We start from the raw sequence: 12,362 nt of genomic DNA, 5'->3' as shown, positions 1-12,362 counted from the left end.
TGGGGACTGAGCCTAGGAAACTGCGCCACCTAGGGGCCCTTGGCTTCCACTGTAGTGTGACGATACAAGGAAGGAGGAAGGTAGCAGACAAGGGTTGGTTGGCTACCGGTCTCCATTTGACTTCTGGGCAGTTAAGAAAATTCAAGACAGGAAACTGGAAAGTCAGACAGCAACAACACGACATAATCCGGACCAGATCTCAGGCCTTCTGATCTAGCAAGTTCTTCTTTTTGTCTCCCTGTTCCAAGGACATCTGGGTAGAGGGACATTCACCCATTAAAAGTAAAACTTAACAATACTCTTTGGTGGCACAGAAGTCATTTTAAATCACTAGGAAATGCTCTCTGCTTGTGTCCATGAAGATTTGGAGTGAACTGGAGTAAGCTGTGGGTGGGAATGGCCTGATGGAAACCACAGGGCTTGGACCGCAGGGCTTGGAGGGGACAAACCAGGGTCTGGCTTCATCAAGGACTTGGTTGTGCGATTCCAGTTGCTGACCAGGAGAAAGTTCCAGAAAAGTAGCAAAGGGGGATCAACTTCCTTCTGTGTTGTCCTGAATAAAATTTGAAAGCAAGCATGTAAGTCACTTCCAAGCAACCACTGGGGCCACCTGCTCCTCCCCCACCAGTCTAGGACAAGAGCCAACGTTCTTGCCTCCCTCCCTTCCTCCACTTTCCCCTCCCCTCCTCTCCTCCTCCCTGACCTTCATCTTCCCCACCATCCTTCCTTCCCACCCACTGTCCCTCATCTATACCCCCAACTGCTACTGGCCACCTCACCACTCTTCCGGACCCTAGGGGGAGTTTTTGCTTTGGCCTCTGCTTGCAGTACCTTCTGTGTAACCCTCCTCCGGTTGCCCTCAGGGTTTTAATTAAATGTCACCTTCTGGAGAGGCCTTCCCTACCTGAAGTTCAGCACCTGCCTGGCTTTGTTTGAATGTACTTTTGTTCATGCCCTGCCTTCATTCAGTGTGGCATTGCTGAGTTCTGAGCACAGAGTAACACTCATTAAGTGTGTGGTTGACTATTCAAGTAGTAATTCTAAAAAGAAAGTAAAAACAGAACGCTGACCCACCCTACAGACTGCCCTTGGAAACTCAGAAAACAGTTAACATGCAAATGCTTCATTTGTGAAACTCCTGCCTTTGAGCATTCACTGGTCCCCTGGGCACTAGGAGACAAGGGAAGGGATGGCAGTGCCCCTCACCCCTGTAGATAATGAAGTGGAAGCATCACAGGCTTGAGGGCTGGAGAGGGGCCCACAGCTGGTCCGGGTATTGCTGAGAGCCCAGTCTGTAGGCTCAGCCGCCAGAGAGCCATCTCCTTCCCACGCTGCAGCTTCTATGGAGTGGGGGACCTGGAAGCACTTACAGCGAAGCACTCTGCTGAAGTATTGTTCTTCGCATAAGCACAGCACTTAAGTGGCCACCCAGTCTGCTTTCAGAGGGCCATCTCAGGGGACAGACGGAGCCTTTCCTAACATGCAGGAAAGCTTATTAGGCACCAACTCTATGGCAGGCTAAGAGACCAGTCCAGGGCTGAGAAGACCAGCTGCTCAAAGCACCAGGGCTGGCTTCCCAGAGCAGAATCTGGCCTCCTGGGGGAGCTGAGGGCAGTGGGTGGATTTGGAGAGACATGGGGAGGTGTGAGCAGGGGAGCACTTGGGCCAGGTATAGAGAATCTAGGACTGAATCCCAGTCTGAGGCAAGTGAACTCTATCTCCACTGGTCAATTTTGAGGGGCCGATTTTACCCCTCTTAGCCACTGTTCCCTGTGGGCCCATCTCTGATGCAGCTCTCAGTAAACTGTGTCAGCATGTGTGTCCCAGGGGAGTTTTGCTTCCAGGGGACATTTGGCAATGTCTGGAGACAGCTTTGGTTGCCACCTCTGGAGGATGTTACTATCCAGAGATAGCAGATGCCAGAGATGCTACAACATCTCCTATGCTGCACAGCATCCCTCAAGGATTACCTCGCCTGAAATGTCAGTTGTGACAAGGTAGAAAATCCAGCCAGACCAAGTTCTAGAAAAGCAGGATGTGTGCGTATGTTGGAGTCTCCTTTACACACACAGTGCCCAGTGTGCTACCTGGAATTATATCCTTGAGTGCTTACTGATGGATGTGGACCAAACTAGAAAGCCTCAGGGTCTGCCTTGCTCTGGGCCTGTGATTTAAAACCCTCTGGCTTTACCCATCAGAGTTCACAGAACCTTCTCATTGACAGGCTGACAGATCTGGGGTTGGAGGTGAGAAGTGTCCCCAGGAAAGGAGGACTCACATACTGTGTGTATGTGTTTCTGTTTCTTCCTGAAGTTTCCAGCTCCTGCTATGCCTTTATACACCCCCTCTCAGATGCCTTGGGATTGGCCTGACATAACTACAAGCTTAGTTCTCCATATACACCCTCTTTGATTAGCCTTAGTGAGTCTCTTTAGTCTTCCTTTTCATCTGTAAACTGGCACCATGATCCCTGACCTGCCCCAAAAGCTTGCAAGCCCACACTGAGGGCTGAATTGTCATGGACAAGCTGGGTGCTTCAGGTTGGAGAGTTCTGATTGCAAGGGCCTGGCTAGAGGGCACAGCTTATCAGGATAATTCTGCTTACCGTGACCTGGTCAAGCCAGAACCACCAAAGGTACCCCAGACACAGGGTCCAAACCAAGTAGCAGCATGTAAGCCTGATCTGAGACCCAGGCAGATGCTCAAGGTCTCTGAGTGGGGATTCTGAGTGGGGCAGTGCTTGGCATATTTGCTTGCTTGTAACCCTGTTGTGAACACTTGTGGAACATATCATATCCACTGTTGTCCCCAGTGCAGCCTGACCAGATCTGCATCCTGTCCTAATGTCTTCACAGTTCCACTTGACACTTGTAACAGCCCCTCTTGTAGGAGATACATTCCTAAAGGAACTGAGGGGCACCAGGGTAAGGCATCACAGAATTGAAGACTTCTACTTAACCACCCTCTCCCTCATCCAAGAGTTCAAGGTGAAGACCCTGACACCCAAATAGCTTCATCATGTAGGAAGGAAGAAGGGAGCATAGTTGACAGCTTACTGAGGCTAGAACAACCTGAGGTACTTAACTCATGAGGATAAAAGGTTTATTTTGGCTCACTGTTTTAGAAGTTCTGATCCTAATTCATCAGCCCCACTGCTTTAGGCCTGGGGGTCCAGGAAGTCCAGCATGACAAGAGTGTGTGCAAGAGCCAAATCACTCACCTCACTACCCAGGCAGCCAAAGCAGAGGAGAGAAAGGGGCCAGCACCACACAATTCCCTTTGGAGTCAGCCTTTCCATGCTCTAAGAAACACCCATTAGGCTCCCCCTCCTCAGGGACCCACACTACCTCCTAATACCACTGTGTAAGACCAAGGTTCTGACACATGGGCTTTTGGAAGACATTCAATATACAAGACATAGCAGAGTCAATAAACATAGTATTTAGTTGGTTTTGTTTTGAGACAAGGTGTTATTATATAGCCTAAGCTGGCCTTGAACTCTATGTAGCCAAGGCTGAACCTGAAATTGTTATTTTCCTACTACCCAAGACCCAAGGCTACAGGGATGTACCACTATGCCTGGACATATATTTTTAAGTGTGTGTGCGCACATGTGAGTGTGTATGTGTGTGTCTGTGCATGTCTGTGCATGTGTGTGCACATGCGTGCATGTGCACGTGCATGTGCATGTGCATGTGTGTGTTGGTATATGCACTTAAGCTTTGAGAGCCTCCATATCCCTAGTAATCCCAGAGCAATGTTACAGAACAACCCTTCCCTTGGTCCCCATCAGCCATCCACTTCTGTGCTTAGCACATATTAAAGTCATTTGCAGCCTGCTTTTCTATTAGATGCTGAGTTTCACAAGAAAGCCCCTATTTTACACAACCCTTGTGTTCAACACCAGGTCAGAGATGGCACCTGGCAGCCACTCAGCAGGTGTTACTGACCTCAGCTGATGCTTCTGAACACAAATAAGGAACAGAGACCTCTCCTCTGCCTCCACCCTTAGCTATACAGCAGTGTACAAGGGAGAGTGGCTTCTCCTCCTGTATCCCCTCAGCACGCCCATCCTGTGCTAGGCATTGTCCTGGGCAGTAAGAATGTTAGCATTTGAAGAGCAAGCATGGCCCCTGCTCCCACAGTGCTCATGTCTGACACCTCAGTCTGTGCCCCTCAGGATACCATCATTCCCTTCTCCTGCCAGACTGATGTACCCCTCCCCCTCCAAATGCCCAGGACTAGAAAAGAAACCCTATGGTCCAACCTCTTCCCACCTGCTCCAGCCCCTCAGGCCCCACAATCTCTCCCAGAGGGACTTCCCACCTCCTTCACTGCCCTCCTGGAAGGTGACTACTCCAGCTCCCATGTGCTCATTAATTTCATGCTCTGTCTCCTGTGTGACTGACCTACTTTCTGCTCTTTCCCATGTGCCTGCCCAGCAGCTCTGGGTCTCTCACACACCTGGGACCAGGTCTCCCTCCACCTCTTCCTGTTCCCTACAGTCGTAATGTCCCCTCTGAGGCCTCTGGCCTTCCCAGTCCCACCTCTGCAGAGGAGAGATCTACTGTCCTGTCAAAGCAGGAACTGAGAACTTGTAATGCACAGTGCTGGGTTCAAATCCCAGACCTGCTCACCCATCCCAGGTGTAGTCCTGAGCTAGCCGAGCCACTGCCCACGCCAAGTCTGCATTGCTTTATTTGTATATAGACCTACCCTGTAGGTAGTAGAGAAAATGGCATCTGAGAAAGAGTGAGAATTGCAGGGACAGATTCAAAATTATCTCTTGTTCGAGTCTCATCCATAGACCACCCCCAACCCCAGCTGAGATTTCACAGTTACTGAAGAAGCTCGCTATAACTATAACATAGCTCTCTCTGTTCCCAGGGGTGCTCACGCTTCCTGCCAGGCCCCTTCATCTGCCTCCTGTCCTTTTTCAAGAGGAAGCACAGGCAGTGGGGTGTGGGGGTGGGGGACTCCTGAGGACTGCCCCTGGCCACTTTCTTCTTTCCAGGCCTCCTTACAGAGCAGCATGCGTTTCTTTATACCTTGTCTCACTAAGAAACAGACTCAATGCAGGGCTTTTAATTGGTGATCCTCATTTGGTATTCATCACATCTGGGCTTTTCTGGGAGAGCCCCAGTGTCAGATACTCTGCATTCTCATTCCCACGAACACAGCTCGAAATAATCAGTGCGATGGCTAGCATTCGCTGTGTGCTACGCCTGGACAGGCACAATTCTCCAGACTCTGTGAACGGACTTGTGAAGCCTCTCACAAGGACCTGACAGAGCTGATCTTATCATCACTCCTCCTTTCTCAAGAGAAATTGAGACACAAAGAGGAAGCAGGAAAATTGTTCAGGTTGGCAGAGGTGGAATCCTAGCCAAGACAGACTGTCTCTCCCCAAACCATCATGGACATAGCCTAAAGGACACCCAGATGTGGCTTTAAAATCCCTTTGTCAAAAACAATTGCCCAAGCCGGGCAGTGGTGGCACACACCTTTAACTCCAGCACTTGGGAGGCAGAGGCAGGCGGATTTCTGAGTTCAAGGCCAGCCTGGTCTACAGAGTGAGTTCCAGGACAGCCAGGACTACACAGAGAAACCCTGTCTTGAAAAAAAAACAAACCAAAAAAAAAAAAAAAACAAAAAACAAAAAACAATTGCCCAGAGATGTAGCTGAGTGGGAGAGCATGTGGCCAGCATCATGTCCAGGACTTGAGTTTGCTCTCTAGCACTAAAGAAACAGAAAGTGCCCCCCAATAACTCCCCACAGGCAAACAGGACCATTGGTCACTTCCCTCCAACAGGAGTGAGTGGCAGAGCTGAGGCTTCCTGAACTCTCCATGGACTGGCAGCTGAGAGCTCTGTGTTTCAACTAGAAGATATGGAAGGCCAGTTGACGTTCACCTCAGGCACGGCCAGTGTAAGGCACTTTGTATGGTACCTGGTCCTAGCCATAAAAGGGCCATGGGAAGTATCAGAGGCACCCTGCAGCTACTTGGGATGACACAGGTAGTGCCTGGCTTCACACAGAGAGGTAGGGACATCAAGTAGAACCTGCCTACTCCACAAATGTCATTTGAAAACACGCTCAGAGGACAGAGATAAGCAGCCATTCCATTTCAGAACAGAGCACGGTTCCATCGGCCCAGCCCCACAGCAGAGGCTGAATCCAAAGCCAAGTGTCTGAACACTCTGCCTCCCAGAGTTACTGCCCAAGGGGAGGAGTAGGATCTTTGTAACACCACTGAAGCAGAAAACTGTAGAGGTGACTTCTTATATCTCACAGATCTCATTTAGTTTTAATGATGCATATTAGTTCCCAGTTATAAAGAAAAACTGCTTATTCTAAACATTAAGAAAATGTCATGTGTGCACATGTGTATGTGCAGAAGCCAGAGAAGGATGGCAGTGACCTACTCTGTAACTCTCTGCCTTGTGCATGTCAGACGGGCTCTCGCACTGAACCTGAAGGAGAGAGAGCCTAGTGACCAGCAAGTCCATGATTTATCAGCCCTACTGTCTCAGCCCTTCCTACAACTTAGCATCAGGGTTACAAAACCACACCTGGCTCTTTTACATAAGTGCTGGGATTCAAACTCTGGTCTTTATGCTTATGTACCAGATATTCTTACCCACTGAGCCATTACCCCAGCCTCAAAAAAACATTTTAAGTAAGTCGTTCATGATCCCACTATCCAGATATAAGAATGGTTAGCAGTGTGGGGTTTTTGGAGTCATTTTCCTACACTTACACACTTCCATCATCATTAGGAATCTAACAGTATATGATAAATATTGTCATATCCCCAAAGCTCCTCAACCATGATTTAACAGCTGTGCAATATCTGATTCTCTAGGACATCTCACAGAAATTTAGCCATTCTCTACCTGTTGGATATTTAGATACAACCTGGCATACATCTAGGATAGTATGGCTATAGACTGGTTAATCTTTAGACTGTTCTCTCTTATGTCCATTCCAAAACTTCAGTAGCTGTTGGAGCAAGAAGCCATGCTACCCAGTCTGTATGAATGAAAGAACAGATAGATGAATGAACTGGGTTGAGAGTCTAAACAGCCTGAGGAGGGAGTCTGGACCCAGAGGGAGAAGGCCTGAACTGGCCATCAGAAAGCTCTTATTTCCTTTCAAGGCAGATGCTGTGACCAATGCCCTGACTATGGGAGTGCAGGCAAGAGGCCCTCCCTCCCCAGGACTGGCCTCAAAGAATAAACTCATCAGGAACCCCAGGGAACTTGCCAACCATGCACCCCCAGTGGTACAGGATTGAAAGAAGCACTTGCTCTACTTTCCAAAGTATTCGAAAGCAGAGCTGTCAAAAGCAGGCCCCCAAATGTTCATATTATGTGGGAGACAGTCTCGGGGAGAAAAAGAGAAAGAAGGAGAATTGTGCAATTGGAAATGCATAACAATCCAGACACAAGACTGTTCTCAATGGCAATTGCACTCTGCCATGTTTTGTGATTTGAGAGAAAGGGAGACTCACGCATAGATACAAATAGAAACACGCAGAGCAAGAAAAAGTGGGGAAAGGCAGACACAGAGAGGTGGTGGCAGCCAGAGGGAGGGCCTGTGAGGAGCATGTTGGGCATAGTGGGCTGAGTAGCATAGCCTTATGCTTGGCCTATGTCTGCTTTCTGTTGACCTGGTATGCAGAGGGTGAGCACAGGAAGCCCAAGGCTAGTCCTGACTCAACTTGTCCAAAGGGGAACCCAACAGACGACTTCCTCCTCCAATAGGAGGGCTTGGAAGGGTTTTCTTTTAGTGCTCTGTAGTGTGTGTGTGTGTGTGTGTGTGTGTGTGTGTGTGTGTGTGTGTATTCTAAGTACTCTCTGTAAAGGATCTCTCATGGAATACTGCTTAACAATGGAAAGAAATACACTAACAGGTGACTACTTGAGTAGATTGCAGGGGAGTGTGCTGAGAAAAGAAAGCCAGTCTCTAAAGGTTTTAAATGATATTGTCCAGTTCCTTCCTTCCTTCCTTCCTTCCTTCCTTCCTTCCTTCCTTCCTTCCTCTTTTCTCCTCCTCCTTCTTTTTGTTTTTCAAGACAAGGTTTCTTTGTGTAACCCTGGCTGTCCTGGAACTAGCAAGTACTGTCCAATTTTTAAGGCATTCTAGAAATGACAAAATGTAGAGTTGAGGAGCAGATTAACAATTGTCAGGGCTAGGGATGGTGTGTGTCTGTGTGTGTGTGTGTGTGTGTGTGTGTGTGTGTGTGTGTGTGTGTGTGTGAGAGAGAGAGAGAGAGAGAGACAGAGACAGAGACAGAGACAGAGACAGAGAGACAGAGATACAGAGAGACAGAGACAGAGACACAGAGAGAGAGAGGCAGGCAAAAAGAGACAGAGAAACAGAGAAAGAGAGGCCAGCACATGGGGGACCTATGAAGTACTTTAATGGTTCTGCATCCTGATGGCAGTAGTGTTTGCACACATCTGTACATGTGATTAAATGACATAAGGCACACACATTGTGTTGATGTTGGGATCCTGGTTTTAATTTGGGCCTTTAGGGGAACTAAGCAAAGAGTCAAGGGACCTCTTTGTACATGTTTGACAACTTCCTGTGAATGTATAATTATTTTAAACTAAAAAGTTACCCAAAATAGAACATGCCCTATTTTATAATTGGAAAAGTTACCCTATGATGTTAATCATCACATAGATGAAAGTTAAAATATTATTTTGTCATGACCTAAGGGTTACAATCCACACAGAGATTCTCACATTAGCAGAAGTTACCTCAGGAAGAGAAGTGGGAACAGAAACCAGTTGGGGGATTTGGAATAAAAGTGGCTGAGAAGGAAGTGTACTCTGCCTCTTAGCTGTGTGTCTTCGGGCAGATCACTCCGCCTCTCTGGGTCTGGAGTCCTCATCTGTGAAATGCATAGATTTCACAGCACTTGTGAAGCACATTATGCTCAATAGAAATGAGTCCCTTCAGAGCTCAAGATAGTCGTATGTCGTGACAGTTGCCCTGGCCTGAGAGCACCTTACTGTTACCTGCTGGGGCTAAGCAGGATAGCTACATCTGAAGTGCCCTCAGGAAAATTCCCTAAATACTGTCTAGTATTCCAGAAACATATCTGTGGTCGTTGTTTAGAAGTACACTAATACTGGCAGAAGAGCCACCTGTGAAGACTGTCCACAAAGATGAGTGGGCACAATAGGCTGAGGACCCTGGCAGTAGGGGTACCCTGTAGTGCCTTGTCTTCAAGTTCCAATAGGAGAGATTCTGTGAACGCCAAGTTCCAACTCCCTCATTCACAGATGAGACCCCCCAACGAGAAGTCAGTGCCCGAGTTCTCAGGCCTTGCTTTTGGAAATCCATCAGCATGGGGAGCACGGCCAGCTCTGGAGCTGCATGGCCTCTGGGAACATCAATGGCATCTGTGACGGCCTGCCCCACTGCACCACATGCCTTCATCGAGCTGTTTCCTTTGCTTCTCACTCTTGCTTCAAGCCTCCCTCTGCCAGGCCCCAGGCTCTGGAGGAAGGTCAGCTGTCCACCGCTTGAGTTCCCCCAGTGACAGCAGCACACCCCGTGTTGGACAGCTCCTGTTGTCAGGAGGCTCTCCGGGCCAGCCAGGTGTGATGGCTTTGACCCAGCCAACCAACCACACACACATCCTGTCAGCTTGCTGCTTACATTTCATTCCTGCACATCTGAAAGACAGAAACACACTCTAGAGTCCCTCCTTAAAATGCAAATGGCCACCTAACGCTCCAGTGAGAGGAGACCTTGAGGTGAAGTGCAGGTAAGAAGCCCAGGCTAGGAGTACTATGAAGAGCTGGGATACAATAACCAGCAAGCCTGGGAGTCTGAAGGCTCAAATGCATTGCAGACCTGTCTTCCCGGGTACTAGAACAGAGATTTCTAGAAAAAAAAATATGTGTGGGAGACGGGACCCTTTGTTCCCTGACTGCATACAGGTTCCTGGGACAATCCTGCCCTTGGCCACAGGTGTCTTCCCTCTACAGATTAAGGGGTTCATAAACTTCTGGTCAAATGGCATTGCAAATTCATGTTTGCAGCCCTATACTCTCTACCCCCTGCACTAAACTTAGAGCAACAATGTAAAAGACAGACTGAGAGAAGGAAGCACCCTGCTCAAAACTAGACAAACATCTCTGTGGACCAGGAACACAGAGAGTGAACCTTAGCCAGGGTGGGATTCCAGTAGCAGGGGACCCTCTGGCCTCTGCTCCCTTAGGGCCAGTGAGGTTACATAAGCTGCACGTAAGGCTGGACAGAGCTCACACCCGTTAGGAGCTGGTGTGTGAAATCCTTACTCTCACCCAAGACAAGAGTATTGAGTTCTCTGTTTAAAACCTGATTCTGGAAAAGACTAGAAGACACCCAGGAGTACAGAAAGGACTTGATTCTGGAAAAGACTAGAAGAGACCCAGGAGTACAGAAAGGACTTGAAGTCCAGAAAACATTAATCCCACCTCAGAAAAGCTGCAAAAGAAAGTTCCAGAACAAAAGGGGAAAACAAAATCAGTGGCTTGGGAATAACTCCATTGAAGACAAAAGGCAAGTCATAGGGTCATATGGAAACAACTTCAAAATAAAGCTAAGAACAGGGATTGTGAGATGGCTCAGTGACGATGTGTTGAGGGGCTTGCTGCCAAGCCTGATGACCTGAGTTTGATCCCCAAGCTCACATGGTGAAGGAGAGAATTAATTCCTACAAACTATCCTCTGACCTGCACAAGTATGCTATAGCAAACACACACACGCACATACACACACACACACAATCTAAAAAGTCAGTAATAGCAGCCATTCATAATAATAATAGTAGAATATAAATTAAAGATGTGTAAACAGCAAGCATAAGCCATTTTAAAACACTGACAGTGACAAATAGGACATATGTGTATACCATATAACATTAGGAGACAGAACAAATTCAACTGAATATGGTAAATGGTAGAATTAAGTATTTGGAGGCAAGAATTGAAGATTTCACTTAGGATGCAAGAGTCAAATTATAGGACACAGGAAATAAAGAATGTTCTGGGGAAGGTTGGTTTATACATAGTGTCAGTGAACAGCCTACATTCCCCTGAATGACCTAAGCAGTCATTCAGGACAGCATCTCTGACCACAAAGCCATGCTCAGTTTATAAAGGGGAGGCAGAGTGCTAAAGCAGGTTGCTCTAGAGAAGCTGCTGGGCCAGCAGAAGACATCAGCTCTTGGCTAAATGCTTTGGCTTCCTTTGAACTGGTGGGATAGTTAGGTAGCCCATTTGGCACTGAGTCCTTTTAATGGTTTGAATGAAAACGGCTCCCAGAGGCTCATAGGGATTGGCATTATTTGAAAGGATTAGGAGATGTGTCCTTGTTGGAGTAGCTGTGGCCTTGTTAGAGGAAGTGTGTCACTGGGGTGGGCTTTTAGGTTTCAAGTCCTCAAGGCAGGCCTAGTGATCACACTGTCTTCCTGCTGCCTTCTGATCCAACTGTAGAACTCTTAGCTCCTTCTCCAACACCATGTCTGCCTGCACGTTGTCATGTTTCCCGCCATGACAATAATGGACTATATCTCTGAACCTGAAGCTAGCCTCAATTAAATGTTTTCCTTTATAACAGTTGCTGTGGTCACAGTGTCTCTTCACAACTTCATAGAAATCCTAAGACGGTTCATATCTTTGTCTTGTCAGGATAAGTGTCAGTTGTATCCAGCAAAAACTTGCTCATGCCCCAATCTTTTGTTAGTCTTTCCTTCCTGTCTCATGGGACTTTTTAGCTGTGTTTCTTGGGTCCATCCCTTGAATAAACCACTTGCATGTAAATCCTTGTTCCAAAGTTTGCTTTTGGAAACCGGAATGCAGATAAGTAGAAAAAACCATAGCTTAACTAGGATGCAACTTTCTTCTGGAGTGGTCTGGCCTTATGTAGTGTAGGACTAAGACAACTGCATAAAGTCCAGTGCTGCCCCAACTCCAGCCTGCTCATGCATCTTTCAATTAAAAAGAAACAAGCCAAGGGCCAGCATACTCCTTTGCATTAAGATGTTTCCCCAGGGATCTTAGTTGCATTCAGCCTAGAACTATTGAGAGCGTGGCTTTATTCTAAGAGACCATGTGCCTAATTAAAGGATAGATTTTATTTGCTAAGGAAAGTGAGGTTAGGCACTGGGAAGCAAGTAGCATTGTATGGCCCTAGCAGCTCAGAGATGCAGGTTGGCAGGTGCCATGGAGGAGTTCCAGAACCGAGGGATTGCCAGAGAAGCAAAATTAAAGCGGTAAAGACTAAGACTTTTCCAGGATTAAAGGGGGATTTGAAATGCATACTCAAGGATGAACGGGAAAAAGAAAAGTAAATC

General features: G+C 47.5%; 1 long non-coding RNA gene across 1 annotated transcript in view; it reads right to left on the bottom strand.

The window, feature by feature from the left end:
* Positions 1-209: 209 nt before the first annotated feature.
* LOC114636685 overlaps positions 210-12,362 on the bottom strand; it is a 33,814-nt gene continuing 21,661 nt past the window's right edge. The window contains exon 2 of the long non-coding RNA XR_003713658.1: positions 210-553. This is a non-coding gene — a long non-coding RNA (uncharacterized LOC114636685). The remainder of the gene's footprint in view (positions 554-12,362) is intronic.

This window comes from Grammomys surdaster, unplaced genomic scaffold (genome assembly GCF_004785775.1).
Source record: "Grammomys surdaster isolate TR1022 unplaced genomic scaffold, NIH_TR_1.0 100, whole genome shotgun sequence".
In the NCBI taxonomy this organism is placed as follows: Eukaryota; Metazoa; Chordata; class Mammalia; order Rodentia; family Muridae; genus Grammomys; species Grammomys surdaster.
The sequence above is the reverse complement of the archived record's forward strand: the minus strand, read 5'-3'. Positions and strand labels throughout refer to the sequence as shown.